Below are 21,630 nucleotides of genomic sequence, written 5' to 3'. Positions count from 1 at the left end.
GATTAATGTGTGTGCTGGTCTTACAAGGGTAGAGCACGTCACTAGTGTAGATTAATGTATGTGCTGGTAATACAAGGGTAGACCACGTCACTAGTGTAGATTAATGTATGTGCTGGTCCTACAAGGGTAGAGCACGTCACTAGTGTAGGTTAATGTATGTGCTGGTCCTACAGGTGTAGAGCAGGTCACTAGTGTAGGTTAATGTATGTGTTAGTCCTACAGGGATAGAGCACGTCACTAGTGTAGATTAATGTATGTGCTGGTCCTACAGGTGTAGAGCAGGTCACTAGTGTAGGTTAATGTATGTGCTATTCCTACAGGGATAGAGCAAGTCACTAGTGTAGATTAATGTATGTGCTGGTCCTACAAGGGTAGAACACGTCACTAGTGTAGATTAATGTATGTGCTGGTAATACAAGGGTAGACCACGTCACTAGTGTAGATTAATGTATGTGCTGGTCCTACAAGGGTAGAGCACGTCACTAGTGTAGGTTAATGTATGTGCTGGTCCTACAGGTGTAGAGCAGGTCACTAGTGTAGGTTAATGTATGTGTTAGTCCTACAGGGATAGAGCACGTCACTAGTGTAGATTAATGTATGTGCTAGTCCTACAAGGGTGGACCACGTCACTAGTGTAGATTAATGTATGTGCTGGTCCTACAGGTACAGAACACGTCACTAATGTAGGTTAATGTATGTGCTGGTCCTACAAGGGCAGAGCAGGTCACTAGTGTAGATTAATGTATGTGCTGGTCCTACAAGGGTAGAGCACGTCACTAGTGTAGATTAATGTATGTGCTGGTCCTACAAGGGTGGACCACGTCACTAGTGTAGATTAATGTATGTGCTGGTCCTACAAGGGCAGAGCATGTCACTAGTGTAGATTAATGTATGTGCTGGTCCTACAAGGGTAGAGCACGTCACTAGTGTAGATTAATGTGTGTGCTGGCCCTACAAGGGTAGACCACGTCACTAGTGTAGATTAATGTATGTGCTGGTCCTACAAGGGTAGAGCACGTCACTAGTGTAGGTTAATGTATGTACTGGTCCTACAGGTGTAGAGCAGGTCACTAGTGTAGGTTAATGTATGTGTTAGTCCTACAGGGATAGAGCACGTCACTAGTGTAGATTAATGTATGTGCTAGTCCTACAGGTGTAGAGCAGGTCACTAGTGTAGGTTAATGTATGTGTTAGTCCTACAGGGATAGAGCATGTCACTAGTGTAGATTAATGTATGTGCTAGTCCTACAAGGGTGGACCACGTCACTAGTGTAGATTAATGTATGTGCTGTTCCTACAGGTACAGAGCACGTCACTAATGTAGGTTAATGTATGTGCTGGTCCTACAAGGGCAGAGCAGGTCACTAGTGTAGATTAATGTATGTGCTGGTCCTACAAGGGTAGAGCACGTCACTAGTGTAGATTAATGTATGTGCTGGTCCTACAAGGGTGGACCACGTCACTAGAGTAGATTAATGTATGTGCTGGTCCTACAAGGGCAGAGCATGTCACTAGTGTAGATTAATGTATGTGCTGGTCCTACAAGGGTAGAGCACGTCACTAGTGTAGATTAATGTGTGTGCTGGCCCTACAAGGGTAGAACATGTCACTAGTGTAGATTAATGTATGTGCTGGTCCTACAAGGGTAGAGCACGTCACTACTGTAGGTTAATGTATGTACTGGTCCTACAGGTGTAGAGCAGGTCACTAGTGTAGGTTAATGTATGTGTTAGTCCTACAGGGATAGAGCACGTCACTAGTGTAGATTAATGTATGTGCTAGTCCTACAGGTGTAGAGCAGGTCACTAGTGTAGGTTAATGTATGTGCTAGTCCTACAGGGGTAGAGCACATCACTAGTGTAGATTAATGTATGTGCTGGTCCTACAGGGGCAGAGCACGTCACTAGTGTAGATTAATGTATGTGCTGGTCCTACAAGTGCAGAGCATGTCACTAGTGTAGATTAATGTATGTGCTGGTCCTACAAGGGTAGAGCGCGTCACTAGTGTAGATTAATGTATGTGCTGGTCCTACAAGGGTAGAGCACGTCACTAGTGTAGATTAATGTATGTGCTGGTCCTACAAGGGTAGAGCACGTCACTAGTGTAGGTTAATGTATGTGCTGGTCCTACAGGGGCAGAGCACGTCACTAGTGTAGATTAATGTGTGTGCTGGTCTTACAAGGGTAGAGCACGTCACTAGTGTAGATTAATGTATGTGCTGGTAATACAAGGGTAGACCACGTCACTAGTGTAGATTAATGTATGTGCTGGTCCTACAAGGGTAGAGCACGTCACTAGTGTAGGTTAATGTATGTGCTGGTCCTACAGGTGTAGAGCAGGTCACTAGTGTAGGTTAATGTATTTGTTAGTCCTACAGGGATAGAGCACGTCACTAGTGTAGATTAATGTATTTGCTGGTCCTACAGGTGTAGAGCAGGTCACTAGTGTAGGTTAATGTATGTGCTATTCCTACAGGGATAGAGCAAGTCACTAGTGTAGATTAATGTATGTGCTGGTCCTACAAGGGTAGAACACGTCACTAGTGTAGATTAATGTATGTGCTGGTAATACAAGGGTAGACCACGTCACTAGTGTAGATTAATGTATGTGCTGGTCCTACAAGGGTAGAGCACGTCACTAGTGTAGGTTAATGTATGTGCTGGTCCTACAGGTGTAGAGCAGGTCACTAGTGTAGGTTAATGTATGTGTTAGTCCTACCGGGATAGAGCACGTCACTAGTGTAGATTAATGTATGTGCTAGTCCTACAAGGGTGGACCACGTCACTAGTGTAGATTAATGTATGTGCTGGTCCTACAGGTACAGAACACGTCACTAATGTAGGTTAATGTATGTGCTGGTCCTACAAGGGCAGAGCAGGTCACTAGTGTAGATTAATGTATGTGCTGGTCCTACAAGGGTAGAGCACGTCACTAGTGTAGATTAATGTATGTGCTGGTCCTACAAGGGTGGACCACGTCACTAGTGTAGATTAATGTATGTGCTGGTCCTACAAGGGCAGAGCATGTCACTAGTGTAGATTAATGTATGTGCTGGTCCTACAAGGGTAGAGCACGTCACTAGTGTAGATTAATGTGTGTGCTGGCCCTACAAGGGTAGACCACGTCACTAGTGTAGATTAATGTACGTGCTGGTCCTACAAGGGTAGAGCACGTCACTAGTGTAGGTTAATGTATGTGCTGGTCCTACAGGTGTAGAGCAGGTCACTAGTGTAGGTTAATGTATGTGTTAGTCCTACAGGGATAGAGCATGTCACTAGTGTAGATTAATGTATGTGCTAGTCCTACAGGTGTAGAGCAGGTCACTAGTGTAGGTTAATGTATGTGCTAGTCCTACAGGGGTAGAGCACGTCACTAGTGTAGATTAATGTATGTGCTGGTCCTACAGGGGCAGAGCACGTCACTAGTGTAGATTAATGAATGTGCTGGTCCTGCAATTGCAGAGCATGTCACTAGTGTAGATTAATGTATGTGCTGGTCCTACAAGGGTAGAGCGCGTCACTAGTGTAGATTAATGTATGTGCTGGTCCTACAAGGGTAGAGCACGTCACTAGTGTAGATTAATGTATGTGCTGGTCCTACAAGGGTAGAGCACGTCACTAGTGTAGGTTAATGTATGTGCTGGTCCTACAGGTGTAGAGCAGGTCACTAGTGTAGGTTAATGTATGTGTTAGTCCTACAGGGATAGAGCATGCCACTAGTGTAGATTAATGTATGTGCTGGTCCTACAGGTGTAGAGCAGGTCACTAATGTAGGTTAATGTATGTGCTATTCCTACAGGGATAGAGCACGTCACTAGTGTAGATTAATGTATGTGCTGGTCCTACAAGGGTAGAACACGTCACTAGTGTAGGTTAATGTATGTGCTGGTAATACAAGGGTAGACCACGTCACTAGTGTAGATTAATGTATGTGCTGGTCCTACAAGGGTAGAGCACGTCACTAGTGTAGGTTAATGTATGTGCTGGTCCTAGAGGTGTAGAGCAGGTCACTAGTGTAGGTTATTGTATGTGTTAGTCCTACAGGGATAGAGCACGTCACTAGTGTAGATTAATGTACGTGCTGCTCCTACAAGGGCAGAGCACGTCACTAGTGTAGATTAATGTATGTGCTGGTCCTACAAGGGCAGAGCAGGTCACTAGTGTAGATTCATGTATGTGCTGGTCCTACAGGGTAGAGCACGTCAATAGTGTAGATTAATGTATGTGCTGGTCCTACAAGGGTAGAGCACATCACTAGTGTAGGTTAATGTATGTGCTGCTCCTACAAGGGCAGAGCACGTCACTAGTGTAGATTAATGTATGTTCTGGTCCTACAAGGGTAGACCACGTCACTAGTGTTGATTAATGTATGTGCTGGTCCTACAAGGGCAGAGCACGTCATTAGTGTAGATTAATGTATGTGCTGGTCCTACAGGTGTAGAGCAGGTCACTAGTGTAGGTTAATGTATGTGCTATTCCTACAGGGATAGAGCACATCACTAGTGTAGGTTAATGTATGTGCTGGTCCTACAAGGGTAGAGCACGTCACTAGTGTAGATTAATGTATATGCTGGCAATACAAGGGTAGACCACGTCACTAGTGTAGATTAATGTATGTGCTGGTCCTACAAGGGTAGAGCAGGTCACTAGTGTAGGTTAATGTATGTGTTAGTCCTACAGGGATAGAGCACGTCACTAGTGCAGATTAATGTATGTGCTGGTCCTACAGGTGTAGAGCAGGTCACTAGTGTAGGTTAATGTATGTGCTATTCCTGCAGGGATAGAGCACGTCACTAGTGTAGATTATTGTATGTGCTGCTCCTACAAGGGCAGAGCACGTCACTAGTGTAGATTAATGTATGTGCTGGTCCTACAAGGGCTGAGCAGGTCACTAGTGTAGATTCATGTATGTGCTGGTCCTACAAGGGTAGAGCACGTCACTAGTGTAGGTTAATGTATGTGCTGCTCCTACAAGGGCAGAGCACGTCACTAGTGTAGATTAATGTATGTTCTGGTCCTACAAGGGTAGACCGCGTCACTAGTGTAGATTAATGTATGTGCTGGTCCTACAAGGGTAGAACACGTCACTAGTGTAGGTTAATGTATGTGCTGGTCCTACAGGTGTAGAGCAGGTCACTAGTGTAGGTTAATGTATGTGCTAGTCCTACAGGGGTAGAGCACGTCACTAGTGTAGATTAATGTATGTGCTGATCCTACAGGGGCAGAGCACGTCACTAGTGTAGATTAATGTATGCGCTGGTCCTACAAGGGTAGAGCACGTCACTAGTGTAGATTAATATATGTGCTGGTCCTACAAGGGTAGAGCACGTCACTAGTGTAGATTAATGTATGTGCTGGTTCCACAAGGGTAGACCACTTGACTAGTGTACATTAATGTATGTGCTGGTCCTACAAGGGTAGAGCACGTCACTAGTGTAGGTTAATGTATGTGCTGGTCCTACAAGGTTAGAGCAGGTCACTAGTGTAGGTTAATGTATGTGCTGGTCCTACAGGGGTAGACCACGTCACTAGTGTAGGTTAATGTATGTGCTGGTCCTACAAGGGTAGAGCACGTCACTAGTGTAGGTTAATGTATGTGCTGGTCCTACAAGGGTAGACCACGTCACTAGTGTAGATTAATGTATGTGCTGGTCCTACAAGGGTAGAGCACGTCACTAGTGTAGGTTAATGTATGTGCTGGTCCTACAAGGGTAGAGCACGTCACTAGTGTAGGTTAATGTATGTGCTGGTCCTACAAGGGTAGACCACGTCACTAGTGTAGATTAATGTATGTGCTGGTCATACAGGGGTAGACCACGTTACTAGTGTAGGTTAATGTATGTGCTGGTCCTACAGGGGTAGAGCACGTCACTAGTGTAGATTAATGTATGTGCTGGTCCTACAAGGGTAGAGCACGTCACTAGTGTAGATTAATGTATGTGCTGGTCTACAAGGGTAGAGCTCGTCACTAGTGTAGATTAATGTATGTGCTGGTCCCACAAGGGTAGACCACGTCACTAGTGTACATTAATGTATGTGCTGGTCCTACAAGTGTAGAGCACGTCACTAGTGTAGGTTAATGTATGTGCTGGTCCTACAAGGTTAGAGCAGGACACTAGTGTAGGTTAATGTATGTTTTGGTCCTACAGGGATAGAGCATGTCACTAGTGTAGATTAATGTATGTGCTGATCCTACAGGGGCAGAGCACGTCACTTGTGTAGATTAATGTATGTGCAGGTCCAACAAGCGCAGAGCATGTCACTAGTGTAGATTAATGTATGTGCTGGTCCTACAGGGTAGAGCACGTCAATAGTGTAGATTAATGTATGTGCTGGTCCTACAAGGGTAGAGCACGTCACTAGTGCAGATAAATGTATGTGCTGGTCCTACAAGGGTAGAGCACGTCACTAGTGTAGGTTAATGTATGTGCTGGTCCTACGGGGGCAGAGCACGTCACTAGTATAGATTAATGTATGTGCTGGTCGTACAAGGGTAGAGCATGTCACTAGTGTAGATTAATGTATGTGCTGGTCCTACAAGGGTAGACCACGTCACTAGTGAAGGTTAATGTATGTGCTGGTCCTACAAGGGTAGAGCACGTCACTAGTGTAGATTAATGTATGTGCTGGTCTTACAAGGGCAGAGCACGTCACTAGTGTAGATTCATGTATGTGCTGGTCCTACAAGGGTAGAGCACGTCAATAGTGTAGATTAATGTATGTGCTGGTCCTACAAGGGTAGAGCACGTCACTAGTGTAGGTTAATGTATGTGCTGGTCCTACAGGTGTAGAGCAGGTCACTAGTGTAGGTTAATGTATGTGCTGGTCCTACAAGGGTAGAGCACGTCACTAGTGTAGATTAATGTATGTGCTGGTCCTACGATGGCAGAGCACGTCACTAGTGTATATTGATGTATGTGCTGGTCCTACAGGTGTAGAGCAGGTCACTAGTGTAGGTTAATGTATGTGCTAGTCCTACAGGGGTAGACCACGTCACTAGTGTAGATTAATGTATGTGCTGGTCCTACATGGGTAGAGCACGTCACTAGTGTAGGTTAATGTATGTGCTGGTCCTACAGGTGTAGAGCAGGTCACTAGTGTAGGTTATTGTATGTGTTAGTCCTACAGGGATAGAGCACGTCACTAGTGTAGATTAATGTATGTGCTGGTCCTACAAGGGTAGAGCACGTTACTAGTGTAGATTAATGTATGTGCTGGTCCAACAAGGGTAGAGCACGTCACTAGTGTAGGTTAATGTATGTGCTGGTCCTACAAGGGTAGAGCACGTCACTAGTGTAGATTAATGTATGTGCTGGTCCTACAAGGGCAGAGCACGTCCCTAGTGTAGATTGATGTATGTGCTGGTCCTACAAGGGTAGAGCACGTCACTAGAGTAGGTTAATGTATGTGCTGGTCCTACAGGGGCAGAGCACGTCACTAGTGTAGATTAATGTATGTGCTGGTCCTACAGGTGTAGAGCAGGTCACTAGTGTAGATTATTGTATGTGCTGGTCCTACAAGGGTAGAGCACGTCACTAGTGTAGATTAATGTATGTGCTGGTCCTACAAGGGTAGAGCACGTCACTAGTGTAGGTTAATGAATGTTCACTAGTGTAGGTTAATGTATGTGCTGGTCCTACAGGGGCAGAGCACGTCACTAGTGTAGATTAAAGTTTGTGCTGGTCCTACAAGGGTAGAGCACGCCACTAGTGTAGATTAATGTATGTGCTGGTCCTACAAGGGTAGACCACGTCACTAGTGTAGATTAATGTATGTGCTGGTCCTACAAGGGTGGACCACGTCACTAGTGTAGGTTAATGTATGTTCTGGTCCTACAGGTGCAGAGCACGTCACTAGTGTAGGTTAATGTATGTGTTGGTCCTCAGGGGCAGAGCACGTCACTAGTGTAGATTAATGTATGTGCTGGTCCTACAAGGGTAAAGCACGTCACTAGTGTAGATTAATGTATGTGCTGGTCCTACAAGGGCAGAGCACGTCACTAGTGTAGATTAATGTATGTGCTGGTCCTACAAGGGTAGAGCACGTCACTAGTGTAGATTAATGTATGTGCTGGTCCTACAAGGGTAGAGCACGTCACTAGTGTAGATTAATGTATGTGCTGGTCCTACAAGGGCAGAGCACGTCACTAGTGTAGATTAATGTATGTGCTGGTCCTACAAGGGTAGACCACGTCACTAGTGTAGATTAATGTATGTGCTGGTCCTACAAGGGTAGACCACGTCACTAGTGTAGATTAATGTATGTGCTGGTCCTACAAGGGTAGAGTACGTCACTAGTGTAGGTTAATGTATGTGCTGGTCCTACAGGGGCAGAGCACGTCACTAGTGTAGATTAATGTATGTGCTGGTCCTACAAGGGTAGACTACGTCACTAGTGTAGATTAATGTATGTGCTGGTCCTACAAGGGTAGAGCACGTCACTAGTGTAGGTTAATGTATGTGCTGGTCCTACAGGTATAGAGAAGGTCACTAGTGTAGGTTAATGTATGTGCTCGTCCTACAAGGGTAGAGCACGTCACTAGTGTAGATTAATGTATGTGCTGGTCCTACAAGGGTAGAGCATGTCACTAGTGTAGATTAATGGTTGTGCTGGTCCTACAAGGGGAGAGCACGTCACTAGTGTAGATTAATGTATGTGCTGGTCCTATAGGGGCAGAGCACGTCACTAGTGTAGATTAATGTGTGTGCTGGTCCTACAAGGGCAGAGCACGTCACTAATGTAGATTAATGTATGTGCTGGTCATACAAGGGCAGAGCAGGTCACTAGTGTAGATTAATGTATGTGCTGCTCCTACAAGGGTAGAGCACATCACTAGTGTAGATTAATGTATGTGCTGGTCCTACAAGGGCAGAGCACGTCACTAGTGTAGGTTAATGTATGTGCTAGTCCTACAGGGGTAGAGCACGTCACTAGTGTAGATTAATGTATGTGCTGGTCCTACAGGGGCAGAGCACGTCACTAGTGTAGATTATTGTATGTGCTGGTCCTACAAGTGCAGAGCATGTCACTAGTGTAGATTAATGTATGTGCTGGTCCTACAAGGGTAGAGCGCGTCACTAGTGTAGATTAATGTATGTGCTGGTCCTACAAGGGTAGAGCACGTCACTAGTGTAGATTAATGTATGTGCTGGTCCTACAAGGGTAGAGCACGTCACTAGTGTAGGTTAATGTATGTGCTGGTCCTACAGGGGCAGAGCACGTCACTAGTGTAGATTAATGTGTGTGCTGGTCTTACAAGGGTAGAGCACGTCACTAGTGTAGATTAATGTATGTGCTGGTAATACAAGGGTAGACCACGTCACTAGTGTAGATTAATGTATGTGCTGGTCCTACAAGGGTAGAGCACGTCACTAGTGTAGGTTAATGTATGTGCTGGTCCTACAGGTGTAGAGCAGGTCACTAGTGTAGGTTAATGTATGTGTTAGTCCTACAGGGATAGAGCACGTCACTAGTGTAGATTAATGTATGTGCTGGTCCTACAGGTGTAGAGCAGGTCACTAGTGTAGGTTAATGTATGTGCTATTCCTACAGGGATAGAGCAAGTCACTAGTGTAGATTAATGTATGTGCTGGTCCTACAAGGGTAGAACACGTCACTAGTGTAGATTAATGTATGTGCTGGTAATACAAGGGTAGACCACGTCACTAGTGTAGATTAATGTATGTGCTGGTCCTACAAGGGTAGAGCACGTCACTAGTGTAGGTTAATGTATGTGCTGGTCCTACAGGTGTAGAGCAGGTCACTAGTGTAGGTTAATGTATGTGTTAGTCCTACAGGGATAGAGCACGTCACTAGTGTAGATTAATGTATGTGCTAGTCCTACAAGGGTGGACCACGTCACTAGTGTAGATTAATGTATGTGCTGGTCCTACAGGTACAGAACACGTCACTAATGTAGGTTAATGTATGTGCTGGTCCTACAAGGGCAGAGCAGGTCACTAGTGTAGATTAATGTATGTGCTGGTCCTACAAGGGTAGAGCACGTCACTAGTGTAGATTAATGTATGTGCTGGTCCTACAAGGGTGGACCACGTCACTAGTGTAGATTAATGTATGTGCTGGTCCTACAAGGGCAGAGCATGTCACTAGTGTAGATTAATGTATGTGCTGGTCCTACAAGGGTAGAGCACGTCACTAGTGTAGATTAATGTGTGTGCTGGCCCTACAAGGGTAGACCACGTCACTAGTGTAGATTAATGTATGTGCTGGTCCTACAAGGGTAGAGCACGTCACTAGTGTAGGTTAATGTATGTACTGGTCCTACAGGTGTAGAGCAGGTCACTAGTGTAGGTTAATGTATGTGTTAGTCCTACAGGGATAGAGCACGTCACTAGTGTAGATTAATGTATGTGCTAGTCCTACAGGTGTAGAGCAGGTCACTAGTGTAGGTTAATGTATGTGTTAGTCCTACAGGGATAGAGCATGTCACTAGTGTAGATTAATGTATGTGCTAGTCCTACAAGGGTGGACCACGTCACTAGTGTAGATTAATGTATGTGCTGTTCCTACAGGTACAGAGCACGTCACTAATGTAGGTTAATGTATGTGCTGGTCCTACAAGGGCAGAGCAGGTCACTAGTGTAGATTAATGTATGTGCTGGTCCTACAAGGGTAGAGCACGTCACTAGTGTAGATTAATGTATGTGCTGGTCCTACAAGAGTGGACCACGTCACTAGAGTAGATTAATGTATGTGCTGGTCCTACAAGGGCAGAGCATGTCACTAGTGTAGATTAATGTATGTGCTGGTCCTACAAGGGTAGAGCACGTCACTAGTGTAGATTAATGTGTGTGCTGGCCCTACAAGGGTAGAACATGTCACTAGTGTAGATTAATGTATGTGCTGGTCCTACAAGGGTAGAGCACGTCACTACTGTAGGTTAATGTATGTACTGGTCCTACAGGTGTAGAGCAGGTCACTAGTGTAGGTTAATGTATGTGTTAGTCCTACAGGGATAGAGCACGTCACTAGTGTAGATTAATGTATGTGCTAGTCCTACAGGTGTAGAGCAGGTCACTAGTGTAGGTTAATGTATGTGCTAGTCCTACAGGGGTAGAGCACATCACTAGTGTAGATTAATGTATGTGCTGGTCCTACAGGGGCAGAGCACGTCACTAGTGTAGATTAATGTATGTGCTGGTCCTACAAGTGCAGAGCATGTCACTAGTGTAGATTAATGTATGTGCTGGTCCTACAAGGGTAGAGCGCGTCACTAGTGTAGATTAATGTATGTGCTGGTCCTACAAGGGTAGAGCACGTCACTAGTGTAGATTAATGTATGTGCTGGTCCTACAAGGGTAGAGCACGTCACTAGTGTAGGTTAATGTATGTGCTGGTCCTACAGGGGCAGAGCACGTCACTAGTGTAGATTAATGTGTGTGCTGGTCTTACAAGGGTAGAGCACGTCACTAGTGTAGATTAATGTATGTGCTGGTAATACAAGGGTAGACCACGTCACTAGTGTAGATTAATGTATGTGCTGGTCCTACAAGGGTAGAGCACGTCACTAGTGTAGGTTAATGTATGTGCTGGTCCTACAGGTGTAGAGCAGGTCACTAGTGTAGGTTAATGTATGTGTTAGTCCTACAGGGATAGAGCACGTCACTAGTGTAGATTAATGTATTTGCTGGTCCTACAGGTGTAGAGCAGGTCACTAGTGTAGGTTAATGTATGTGCTATTCCTACAGGGATAGAGCAAGTCACTAGTGTAGATTAATGTATGTGCTGGTCCTACAAGGGTAGAACACGTCACTAGTGTAGATTAATGTATGTGCTGGTAATACAAGGGTAGACCACGTCACTAGTGTAGATTAATGTATGTGCTGGTCCTACAAGGGTAGAGCACGTCACTAGTGTAGGTTAATGTATGTGCTGGTCCTACAGGTGTAGAGCAGGTCACTAGTGTAGGTTAATGTATGTGTTAGTCCTACAGGGATAGAGCACGTCACTAGTGTAGATTAATGTATGTGCTAGTCCTACAAGGGTGGACCACGTCACTAGTGTAGATTAATGTATGTGCTGGTCCTACAGGTACAGAACACGTCACTAATGTAGGTTAATGTATGTGCTGGTCCTACAAGGGCAGAGCAGGTCACTAGTGTAGATTAATGTATGTGCTGGTCCTACAAGGGTAGAGCACGTCACTAGTGTAGATTAATGTATGTGCTGGTCCTACAAGGGTGGACCACGTCACTAGTGTAGATTAATGTATGTGCTGGTCCTACAAGGGCAGAGCATGTCACTAGTGTAGATTAATGTATGTGCTGGTCCTACAAGGGTAGAGCACGTCACTAGTGTAGATTAATGTGTGTGCTGGCCCTACAAGGGTAGACCACGTCACTAGTGTAGATTAATGTATGTGCTGGTCCTACAAGGGTAGAGCACGTCACTAGTGTAGGTTAATGTATGTGCTGGTCCTACAGGTGTAGAGCAGGTCACTAGTGTAGGTTAATGTATGTGTTAGTCCTACAGGGATAGAGCATGTCACTAGTGTAGATTAATGTATGTGCTAGTCCTACAGGTGTAGAGCAGGTCACTAGTGTAGGTTAATGTATGTGCTAGTCCTACAGGGGTAGAGCACGTCACTAGTGTAGATTAATGTATGTGCTGGTCCTACAGGGGCAGAGCACGTCACTAGTGTAGATTAATGAATGTGCTGGTCCTGCAATTGCAGAGCATGTCACTAGTGTAGATTAATGTATGTGCTGGTCCTACAAGGGTAGAGCGCGTCACTAGTGTAGATTAATGTATGTGCTGGTCCTACAAGGGTAGAGCACGTCATTAGTGTAGATTAATGTATGTGCTGGTCCTACAAGGGTAGAGCACGTCACTAGTGTAGGTTAATGTATGTGCTGGTCCTACAGGTGTAGAGCAGGTCACTAGTGTAGGTTAATGTATGTGTTAGTCCTACAGGGATAGAGCATGTCACTAGTGTAGATTAATGTATGTGCTGGTCCTACAGGTGTAGAGCAGGTCACTAATGTAGGTTAATGTATGTGCTATTCCTACAGGGATAGAGCACGTCACTAGTGTAGATTAATGTATGTGCTGGTCCTACAAGGGTAGAACACGTCACTAGTGTAGGTTAATGTATGTGCTGGTAATACAAGGGTAGACCACGTCACTAGTGTAGATTAATGTATGTGCTGGTCCTACAAGGGTAGAGCACGTCACTAGTGTAGGTTAATGTATGTGCTGGTCCTACAGGTGTAGAGCAGGTCACTAGTGTAGGTTATTGTATGTGTTAGTCCTACAGGGATAGAGCACGTCACTAGTGTAGATTAATGTACGTGCTGCTCCTACAAGGGCAGAGCACGTCACTAGTGTAGATTAATGTATGTGCTGGTCCTACAAGGGCAGAGCAGGTCACTAGTGTAGATTCATGTATGTGCTGGTCCTACAGGGTAGAGCACGTCAATAGTGTAGATTAATGTATGTGCTGGTCCTACAAGGGTAGAGCACATCACTAGTGTAGGTTAATGTATGTGCTGCTCCTACAAGGGCAGAGCACGTCACTAGTGTAGATTAATGTATGTTCTGGTCCTACAAGGGTAGACCACGTCACTAGTGTAGATTAATGTATGTGCTGGTCCTACAAGGGCAGAGCACGTCATTAGTGTAGATTAATGTATGTGCTGGTCCTACAGGTGTAGAGCAGGTCACTAGTGTAGGTTAATGTATGTGCTATTCCTACAGGGATAGAGCACATCACTAGTGTAGGTTAATGTATGTGCTGGTCCTACAAGGGTAGAGCACTTCACTAGTGTAGATTAATGTATATGCTGGCAATACAAGGGTAGACCACGTCACTAGTGTAGATTAATGTATGTGCTGGTCCTACAAGGGTAGAGCAGGTCACTAGTGTAGGTTAATGTATGTGTTAGTCCTACAGGGATAGAGCACGTCACTAGTGCAGATTAATGTATGTGCTGGTCCTACAGGTGTAGAGCAGGTCACTAGTGTAGGTTAATGTATGTGCTATTCCTGCAGGGATAGAGCACGTCACTAGTGTAGATTATTGTATGTGCTGCTCCTACAAGGGCAGAGCACGTCACTAGTGTAGATTAATGTATGTGCTGGTCCTACAAGGGCTGAGCAGGTCACTAGTGTAGATTCATGTATGTGCTGGTCCTACAAGGGTAGAGCACGTCACTAGTGTAGGTTAATGTATGTGCTGCTCCTACAAGGGCAGAGCACGTCACTAGTGTAGATTAATGTATGTTCTGGTCCTACAAGGGTAGACCGCGTCACTAGTGTAGATTAATGTATGTGCTGGTCCTACAAGGGTAGAACACGTCACTAGTGTAGGTTAATGTATGTGCTGGTCCTACAGGTGTAGAGCAGGTCACTAGTGTAGGTTAATGTATGTGCTAGTCCTACAGGGGTAGAGCAAGTCACTAGTGTAGATTAATGTATGTGCTGGTCCTACAAGGGTAGAACACGTCACTAGTGTAGATTAATGTATGTGCTGGTAATACAAGGGTAGACCACGTCACTAGTGTAGATTAATGTATGTGCTGGTCCTACAAGGGTAGAGCACGTCACTAGTGTAGGTTAATGTATGTGCTGGTCCTACAGGTGTAGAGCAGGTCACTAGTGTAGGTTAATGTATGTGTTAGTCCTACAGGGATAGAGCACGTCACTAGTGTAGATTAATGTATGTGCTAGTCCTACAAGGGTGGACCACGTCACTAGTGTAGATTAATGTATGTGCTGGTCCTACAGGTACAGAACACGTCACTAATGTAGGTTAATGTATGTGCTGGTCCTACAAGGGCAGAGCAGGTCACTAGTGTAGATTAATGTATGTGCTGGTCCTACAAGGGTAGAGCACGTCACTAGTGTAGATTAATGTATGTGCTGGTCCTACAAGGGTGGACCACGTCACTAGTGTAGATTAATGTATGTGCTGGTCCTACAAGGGCAGAGCATGTCACTAGTGTAGATTAATGTATGTGCTGGTCCTACAAGGGTAGAGCACGTCACTAGTGTAGATTAATGTGTGTGCTGGCCCTACAAGGGTAGACCACGTCACTAGTGTAGATTAATGTATGTGCTGGTCCTACAAGGGTAGAGCACGTCACTAGTGTAGGTTAATGTATGTGCTGGTCCTACAGGTGTAGAGCAGGTCACTAGTGTAGGTTAATGTATGTGTTAGTCCTACAGGGATAGAGCATGTCACTAGTGTAGATTAATGTATGTGCTAGTCCTACAGGTGTAGAGCAGGTCACTAGTGTAGGTTAATGTATGTGCTAGTCCTACAGGGGTAGAGCACGTCACTAGTGTAGATTAATGTATGTGCTGGTCCTACAGGGGCAGAGCACGTCACTAGTGTAGATTAATGAATGTGCTGGTCCTGCAATTGCAGAGCATGTCACTAGTGTAGATTAATGTATGTGCTGGTCCTACAAGGGTAGAGCGCGTCACTAGTGTAGATTAATGTATGTGCTGGTCCTACAAGGGTAGAGCACGTCATTAGTGTAGATTAATGTATGTGCTGGTCCTACAAGGGTAGAGCACGTCACTAGTGTAGGTTAATGTATGTGCTGGTCCTACAGGTGTAGAGCAGGTCACTAGTGTAGGTTAATGTATGTGTTAGTCCTACAGGGATAGAGCATGTCACTAGTGTAGATTAATGTATGTGCTGGTCCTACAGGTGTAGAGCAGGTCACTAATGTAGGTTAATGTATGTGCTATTCCTACAGGGATAGAGCACGTCACTAGTGTAGATTAATGTATGTGCTGGTCCTACAAGGGTAGAACACGTCACTAGTGTAGGTTAATGTATGTGCTGGTAATACAAGGGTAGACCACGTCACTAGTGTAGATTAATGTATGTGCTGGTCCTACAAGGGTAGAGCACGTCACTAGTGTAGGTTAATGTATGTGCTGGTCCTACAGGTGTAGAGCAGGTCACTAGTGTAGGTTATTGTATGTGTTAGTCCTACAGGGATAGAGCACGTCACTAGTGTAGATTAATGTACGTGCTGCTCCTACAAGGGCAGAGCACGTCACTAGTGTAGATTAATGTATGTGCTGGTCCTACAAGGGCAGAGCAGGTCACTAGTGTAGATTCATGTATGTGCTGGTCCTACAGGGTAGAGCACGTCAATAGTGTAGATTAATGTATGTGCTGGTCCTACAAGGGTAGAGCACATCACTAGTGTAGGTTAATGTATGTGCTGCTCCTACAAGGGCAGAGCACGTCACTAGTGTAGATTAATGTATGTTCTGGTCCTACAAGGGTAGACCACGTCACTAGTGTAGATTAATGTATGTGCTGGTCCTACAAGGGCAGAGCACGTCATTAGTGTAGATTAATGTATGTGCTGGTCCTACAGGTGTAGAGCAGGTCACTAGTGTAGGTTAATGTATGTGCTATTCCTACAGGGATAGAGCACATCACTAGTGTAGGTTAATGTATGTGCTGGTCCTACAAGGGTAGAGCACGTCACTAGTGTAGATTAATGTATATGCTGGCAATACAAGGGTAGACCACGTCACTAGTGTAGATTAATGTATGTGCTGGTCCTACAAGGGTAGAGCAGGTCACTAGTGTAGGTTAATGTATGTGTTAGTCCTACAGGGATAGAGCACGTCACTAGTGCAGATTAATGTATGTGCTGGTCCTACAGGTGTAGAGCAGGTCACTAGTGTAGGTTAATGTATGTGCTATTCCTGCAGGGATAGAGCACGTCACTAGTGTAGATTATTGTATGTGCTGCTCCTACAAGGGCAGAGCACGTCACTAGTGTAGATTAATGTATGTGCTGGTCCTACAAGGGCTGAGCAGGTCACTAGTGTAGATTCATGTATGTGCTGGTCCTACAAGGGTAGAGCACGTCACTAGTGTAGGTTAATGTATGTGCTGCTCCTACAAGGGCAGAGCACGTCACTAGTGTAGATTAATGTATGTTCTGGTCCTACAAGGGTAGACCGCGTCACTAGTGTAGATTAATGTATGTGCTGGTCCTACAAGGGTAGAACACGTCACTAGTGTAGGTTAATGTATGTGCTGGTCCTACAGGTGTAGAGCAGGTCACTAGTGTAGGTTAATGTATGTGCTAGTCCTACAGGGGTAGAGCACGTCACTAGTGTAGATTAATGTATGTGCTGATCCTACAGGGGCAGAGCACGTCACTAGTGTAGATTAATGTATGCGCTGGTCCTACAAGGGTAGAGCACGTCACTAGTGTAGATTAATGTATGTGCTGGTCCTACAAGGGTAGAGCACGTCACTAGTGTAGATTAATGTATGTGCTGGTTCCACAAGGGTAGACCACTTGACTAGTGTACATTAATGTATGTGCTGGTCCTACAAGGGTAGAGCACGTCACTAGTGTAGGTTAATGTATGTGCTGGTCCTACAAGGTTAGAGCAGGTCACTAGTGTAGGTTAATGTATGTGCTGGTCCTACAGGGGTAGACCACGTCACTAGTGTAGGTTAATGTATGTGCTGGTCCTACAAGGGTAGAGCACGTCACTAGTGTAGGTTAATGTATGTGCTGGTCCTACAAGGGTAGACCACGTCACTAGTGTAGATTAATGTATGTGCTGGTCCTACAAGGGTAGAGCACGTCACTAGTGTAGGTTAATGTATGTGCTGGTCCTACAAGGGTAGAGCACGTCACTAGTGTAGGTTAATGTATGTGCTGGTCCTACAAGGGTAGACCACGTCACTAGTGTAGATTAATGTATGTGCTGGTCCTACAAGGGTAGAGCACGTCACTAGTGTAGGTTAATGTATGTGCTGGTCATACAGGGGTAGACCACGTTACTAGTGTAGGTTAATGTATGTGCTGGTCCTACAGGGGTAGAGCACGTCACTAGTGTAGATTAATGTATGTGCTGGTCCTACAAGGGTAGAGCACGTCACTAGTGTAGATTAATGTATGTGCTGGTCTACAAGGGTAGAGCTCGTCACTAGTGTAGATTAATGTATGTGCTGGTCCCACAAGGGTAGACCACGTCACTAGTGTACATTAATGTATGTGCTGGTCCTACAAGTGTAGAGCACGTCACTAGTGTAGGTTAATGTATGTGCTGGTCCTACAAGGTTAGAGCAGGACACTAGTGTAGGTTAATGTATGTTTTGGTCCTACAGGGATAGAGCATGTCACTAGTGTAGATTAATGTATGTGCTGATCCTACAGGGGCAGAGCACGTCACTTGTGTAGATTAATGTATGTGCAGGTCCAACAAGCGCAGAGCATGTCACTAGTGTAGATTAATGTATGTGCTGGTCCTACAGGGTAGAGCACGTCAATAGTGTAGATTAATGTATGTGCTGGTCCTACAAGGGTAGAGCACGTCACTAGTGCAGATAAATGTATGTGCTGGTCCTACAAGGGTAGAGCACGTCACTAGTGTAGGTTAATGTATGTGCTGGTCCTACGGGGGCAGAGCACGTCACTAGTATAGATTAATGTATGTGCTGGTCGTACAAGGGTAGAGCATGTCACTAGTGTAGATTAATGTATGTGCTGGTCCTACAAGGGTAGACCGCGTCACTAGTGAAGGTTAATGTATGTGCTGGTCCTACAAGGGTAGAGCACGTCACTAGTGTAGATTAATGTATGTGCTGGTCTTACAAGGGCAGAGCACGTCACTAGTGTAGATTCATGTATGTGCTGGTCCTACAAGGGTAGAGCACGTCAATAGTGTAGATTAATGTATGTGCTGGTCCTACAAGGGTAGAGCACGTCACTAGTGTAGGTTAATGTATGTGCTGGTCCTACAGGTGTAGAGCAGGTCACTAGTGTAGGTTAATGTATGTGCTGGTCCTACAAGGGTAGAGCACGTCACTAGTGTAGATTAATGTATGTGCTGGTCCTACGATGGCAGAGCACGTCACTAGTGTATATTGATGTATGTGCTGGTCCTACAGGTGTAGAGCAGGTCACTAGTGTAGGTTAATGTATGTGCTAGTCCTACAGGGGTAGACCACGTCACTAGTGTAGATTAATGTATGTGCTGGTCCTACATGGGTAGAGCACGTCACTAGTGTAGGTTAATGTATGTGCTGGTCCTACAGGTGTAGAGCAGGTCACTAGTGTAGGTTATTGTATGTGTTAGTCCTACAGGGATAGAGCACGTCACTAGTGTAGATTAATGTATGTGCTGGTCCTACAAGGGTAGAGCACGTTACTAGTGTAGATTAATGTATGTGCTGGTCCAACAAGGGTAGAGCACGTCACTAGTGTAGGTTAATGTATGTGCTGGTCCTACAAGGGTAGAGCACGTCACTAGTGTAGATTAATGTATGTGCTGGTCCTACAAGGGCAGAGCACGTCCCTAGTGTAGATTAATGTATGTGCTGGTCCTACAAGGGTAGAGCACGTCACTAGAGTAGGTTAATGTATGTGCTGGTCCTACAGGGGCAGAGCACGTCACTAGTGTAGATTAATGTATGTGCTGGTCCTACAGGTGTAGAGCAGGTCACTAGTGTAGATTATTGTATGTGCTGGTCCTACAAGGGTAGAGCACGTCACTAGTGTAGATTAATGTATGTGCTGGTCCTACAAGGGTAGAGCACGTCACTAGTGTAGGTTAATGAATGTTCACTAGTGTAGGTTAATGTATGTGCTGGTCCTACAGGGGCAGAGCACGTCACTAGTGTAGATTAAAGTTTGTGCTGGTCCTACAAGGGTAGAGCACGCCACTAGTGTAGATTAATGTATGTGCTGGTCCTACAAGGGTAGACCACGTCACTAGTGTAGATTAATGTATGTGCTGGTCCTACAAGGGTGGACCACGTCACTAGTGTAGGTTAATGTATGTTCTGGTCCTACAGGTGCAGAGCACGTCACTAGTGTAGGTTAATGTATGTGTTGGTCCTCAGGGGCAGAGCACGTCACTAGTGTAGATTAATGTATGTGCTGGTCCTACAAGGGTAAAGCACGTCACTAGTGTAGATTAATGTATGTGCTGGTCCTACAAGGGCAGAGCACGTCACTAGTGTAGATTAATGTATGTGCTGGTCCTACAAGGGTAGAGCACGTCACTAGTGTAGATTAATGTATGTGCTGGTCCTACAAGGGTAGAGCACGTCACTAGTGTAGATTAATGTATGTGCTGGTCCTACAAGGGCAGAGCACGTCACTAGTGTAGATTAATGTATGTGCTGGTCCTACAAGGGTAGACCACGTCACTAGTGTAGATTAATGTATGTGCTGGTCCTACAAGGGTAGACCACGTCACTAGTGTAGATTAATGTATGTGCTGGTCCTACAAGGGTAGAGTACGTCACTAGTGTAGGTTAATGTATGTGCTGGTCCTACAGGGGCAGAGCACGTCACTAGTGTAGATTAATGTATGTGCTGGTCCTACAAGGGTAGACTACGTCACTAGTGTAGATTAATGTATGTGCTGGTCCTACAAGGGTAGAGCACGTCACTAGTGTAGGTTAATGTATGTGCTGGTCCTACAGGTATAGAGAAGGTCACTAGTGTAGGTTAATGTATGTGCTCGTCCTACAAGGGTAGAGCATGTCACTAGTGTAGATTAATGGTTGTGCTGGTCCTACAAGGGGAGAGCACGTCACTAGTGTAGATTAATGTATGTGCTGGTCCTATAGGGGCAGAGCACGTCACTAGTGTAGATTAATGTGTGTGCTGGTCCTACAAGGGCAGAGCACGTCACTAATGTAGATTAATGTATGTGCTGGTCATACAAGGGCAGAGCAGGTCACTAGTGTAGATTAATGTATGTGCTGCTCCTACAAGGGTAGAGCACGTCACTAGTGTAGATTAATGTATGTGCTGGTCCTACAAGGGCAGAGCACGTCACTAGTGTAGATTAATGTATGTGCTGGTCCTACAAGGGTAGACCACGTCACTTGTGTAGATTAATGTATGTGCTGGTCCTACAAGGGTAGACCACGTCACTAGTGAAGGTTAATGTATGTGCTGGTCCTACAAGGGGAGAGCACGTCACTAGTGCAGATTAATGTATGTGCTGGTCCTACAAGGGTAGAGCGCGTCACTAGTGTAGGTTAATATATGTGCTGGTCCTACAGGTGTAGAGCAGGTCACTAATGTAGGTTAATGTATGTGCTAGTCCCACAGGGGTAGAGCAGGTCACTGGTGTAGATCAATGTATGTGCTGGTCCTACAGGGTAGAGCACGTCACTAGTGTAGATTAATGTGTGTGCTGGTCCTACAAGGGTAGAGCACGTCACTAGAGTAGATTAATGTATGTGCTGGTCCTACAAGTGTAGAGCACGTCACTAGTGTAGGGTAATGTGTGTGCTGGTCCTACAGGGGCAGAGCACGTCACTAGTGTAGGTTAATGTATGTGCTGGTCCTACAAGGGTAGAGCGCGTCACTAGTGTGGGTTAATATATGTGCTGGTCCTACAGGTGTAGAGCAGGTCACTAATGTAGGTTAATGTATGTGCTAGTCCCACAGGGGTAGAGCAGGTCACTGGTGTAGATCAATGTATGTGCTGGTCCTACAGGGTAGAGCACGTCACTAGTGTAGATTAATGTATGTGCTGGTCCTACAAGGGTAGAGCACGTCACTAGAGTAGATTAATGTATGTGCTGGTCCTACAAGTGTAGAGCACGTCACTAGTGTAGGTTAATGTGTGTGCTGGTCCTACAGGTGTAGA

This window comes from Lissotriton vulgaris, chromosome 1_1, assembly GCF_964263255.1.
Source record: "Lissotriton vulgaris chromosome 1_1, aLisVul1.2, whole genome shotgun sequence".
Taxonomy (NCBI): Eukaryota; Metazoa; Chordata; class Amphibia; order Caudata; family Salamandridae; genus Lissotriton; species Lissotriton vulgaris.
This window is presented reverse-complemented; position numbering follows the sequence as displayed.